This window comes from Montipora capricornis, chromosome 10 (assembly GCF_036669925.1).
Source record: "Montipora capricornis isolate CH-2021 chromosome 10, ASM3666992v2, whole genome shotgun sequence".
Lineage (NCBI taxonomy): Eukaryota > Metazoa > Cnidaria > Anthozoa > Scleractinia > Acroporidae > Montipora > Montipora capricornis.
Genome location: NC_090892.1, coordinates 465977 through 469768, shown reverse-complemented (window position 1 = coordinate 469768; position 3792 = coordinate 465977). Strand labels below are relative to the sequence as shown.

At 41.6% G+C, this 3792-nt stretch overlaps 1 pseudogene; it reads left to right on the top strand.

Annotated features, from left to right (window-relative positions):
• The first annotated feature begins 245 nt into the window (after positions 1 to 245).
• LOC138020134 (uncharacterized) lies at positions 246 to 2720 on the top strand (annotated as a pseudogene).
• The last annotated feature ends 1072 nt before the right edge of the window (positions 2721 to 3792 follow it).

Here is a 3792-nt window from a genome sequence, read left to right as displayed (position 1 = left end):
TATCCATCATTCTCGCTGGTATGGCAAAAATAAAATGGTACCACAAACCGCAAACAAAACGGCGAGGATGTGACGCTTGAAATTAGCAGAGTTGGGACAACAACTGCTTAACAAAGGTAGGAGCAAAGAGGCCCGTGATGAGTTGATGAAAAAAATTCCTGCGCGGGGCAACTGCAATCGTTTAGAGGTTGTTCTAGTCAACCCAGAAATATTTAGCAGCGGTAGGAAAAAAGTAAAAACCGAAGATGTGTCATGCTACAGAGAGCCCAAACGGCCCTGCTAAAAGGTATTACTTCAGTCACTAGAGTTCTAGATGACTTCATGAAAGCCGAAAAGATAGTAACCTGCCCCCTCTGCAGCGACTATTATGAAAACCCTTTCTGAACAGCATTTCGTTGTTAAGTGATGCTTCACATGAAATAGATCTCAGAAGGACAACTCTGTTCAGTTCAGGTATGAGACTGAATACAGACTGCTGTGCATGGACAAAAAGCCGGTGGACCATGGCCTGGAGTTTTGTACTGAACTGAGCAAGTCAGTTAAAGATTTGTCAGAGGCTGGTAAAGTGACTTCTAAAGTAACATTGAGACAAAATGATCTCACAGCAGTAGTCACACATTTCAGGGCGGGTCAGAACCCAAGAGATTATTCCCTTTCTTAGACCGCGGCAGAGGCGCTATTGCCAAGCAGAGAGCGGGTATCGAAATCCACCACAGATGAACCAACCTCCTTATCAGCCTCGACGATAGTGACAAAACCAAGAGAGAAACTTGTAAATATGTTCAGGTGAGCGCTAACTGTAGTGACTGGCCAGTGCCAGGAAAGTCTGCTGTGCAATTTGAGAGAATACTGGTCAGTAATGATATGGTGCAGGCTGGTCAATTAAAGTTTTGCATAACCAATGGCAAACAATCACGTCTGACAAAGTAATCCTGGATATTGTAAAGGGTTATAAACTTGATTTTATTACAATGCCAACTCAGGCTTTCCCACCCCAACAACCAAAATTTGAGAAACATGAGGAAATGGCATTAAATACTCTCTTGGAAGAACTTATTCAGAAAGGGGTGATCGTAAAATGTTTTCATGAAGATGGAGAGTTCATATCACCAGTTTTTCTACGACCTAAGAAAATGTAAATATCGCATGATATTGAAAACAGCATATTGCATATTGCCCACACCCATTTTAAGATGGACACGCTTCAATCATGCATCAGTTTAATGAAGAAAAACTGCTATATGGGCTCACTTGACTTGTCAGATTTCCATCAGTCCAGAATCGCAGAAGTATTTGAAATTTAGAGTTGGGCACCAATTATACAAATTTATTACATTGCCGAATGGTTTGAGTCCTGCACCAAGAATCTTTACTAAACTCATGAAACCAGTGTACTCCACATTGCAAACCAGAGGCCACATTTCAAGTGGTTATCTCGATGACAGTTTCTTACTTGGTAATACAACTGATCAATGCAAGGCGAATATAAACGATACCCGCTTCACTCCTTTTGGTGACCTGGGCTTTAATGTGTCAAGGGAAAAATCAATCACCCACACAACCCAGGTTATAGAACATCTAGGGTTTGTACTGAACTCTATTAACATGACAGTGACTCTCCCTAAGGAAAAAGTTGATACAATTATTTAGTTGGGAAGTGATATTTTGGAAAGCCGGTCTTGTTCAATGAGATCTGCCAAACAAATTGGCACTCTCGTGTCTTGTTCTCCAGATGTAGAATATGGCCCATTGTTCTACAAACAAATCTGCTGCCCTTAAAAAATACCAAGGGTCTTATGAAACTCAAATGCAGTTTTCAGAGCTGTCTAAGTCAGACATAAGATGGTGGACAACAAAAAGCTGGCAAAACATAACGCCAGTTATTCACGGTAATCCTGATTTTACCATCACCACCGATCCCTCATTGGAAGGATGAGGTGCATGCCGGGATGGTATGGCACCCCCCGGCGGCAGATGGCTTGCTGAAGAAATTGCTGAATGTGAACATATTAACTGCCTTTAAGTAAAAACCGCTAAATTAGGGCTCCTGTCCATCTGTGAGAAAGAAGAGCATGTCCACATTTATTTACAATCAGATAATGTTACCACAGTGGCATATTCATTAACAATATGGGTGGTACACATTCTACGGCATGTAACAAGGTTACTCGAGACATTTGGCTGTGGTGTATTGAAAAGAAGATTTCAGGATAGAACTGAATGGCAGCTACAACCAAGTGTTTTCAAATCGTAAAATAACTGGGGAAGACCGAGATAGATTTATTTGCCTCAAGGCATGATTATCAAATTAAGTCTTTTGTGTCAGGGCGTGCAGACCCCGATGGCTATGCAACTGATGCAATGTGTTTGAGCTGGAGAGATAAATATGTTTATATTTGCCCACCTTTCACCATGCTGTCCAGCGTTTCTTCAAAAGTTGCAGGAAGATCAGGCCAGAGTCTTAGTTATAGCCCCACTGTGGATAACGCAAGTTTGGTTTCCAAAGATGTGTCAAATGTTAATCAGCCAGCCAGTACTTTTACCGAAGGAGGCCTCCCTTTTCCAGTTACCACACGACAGGACCAAACTGCACCCTCTGTGGCCCAACCTTCACTGATGGCACGTCTCTTGTCAGGACAAGACTCAAACAACAAAACATTTCAGCGCGAGCTTGGGACATCATCATGGAATCATGGAGGACAGGCACCACCAAAAAGTAAAAGAACTTTGTTAGAACAACACATGCAAATCCCATTCATCCAACTGTGGGGAATGTTATTAATTTTTTGACACACTTTATGATACTGGAAGCCGCTATTCAGCCATTAACACTGCCCCATCTGCATTATCTGCAACAGCAGACATTGTGGATGGCCCTTACACAGTGGGTGAACACCCCCTGATAAAGCGATTTATCAAAGCAGCTTTCCAGCCCAGGCCACCACTTCCGAGATACCAGTCAATATGGGACGTATCCAAAGATCTGGACGTCCTTAAAACTTGGAGCCCTACAAAGACTCTGAACTTGAAATACACCTTATTCCAAAATGGCCGCCATTTTAGTATTCTTTTGTTTCCATGCAAATTGGCCCTTATGACCTCGCTTTGAAACGTAAAATTCAAACGAATACTTAACCTTGAACGAGGTCGTAAGGGCCAATTTGCATGGAAACAAAAGAATACTAAAATGGCGGCCATTTTGGAATAAGGTGTATTGTTATATGTTGTGTATGTTGGTTACTGGCCAAAAGTGTCAATCAGTTCAACAGATGTCCAACATCCAACAGATGTCTAAAGGAAGTCCGCATACAAGTTTCATGTTGACAAATTAGAAATAAAGCAGTCTGGACCAGGGAAACCACAACCAGTGCTTATTTTGCCTTGATATCCTGTTGATAAACGCTTGTGTGTAATGACATACTTAAAGGAGTATTTGATAAGAACAGAACCAGTTCGTAGCGCTGAACACACCAGATTATTTCTTAGTTATGGTAAGCCAGTCCAGCCAGTTTCCCAAAGTACGATTTCAAGGTTGTGGGTTGAAATCTCTTTTATACGTTTTGTTTCTCACAAAGAAAACGAATAAATCCATTCTCGGTTGGTTCAGTTCAGTTGGGAGAGTAAGGGAAAGGGAACCCGAGTGTAAATTGTCTGTTAGAATACGTGCTCCAATATCATGACTTAACTAGCCAACGTAGCCACATATATAACCAGCAATGGTTTTAGTAGTTTAATAATAACCTATTGGCCAAGTTTTTTTTTGGCGTGTTTATGGACCTCGACTTTGTTTCG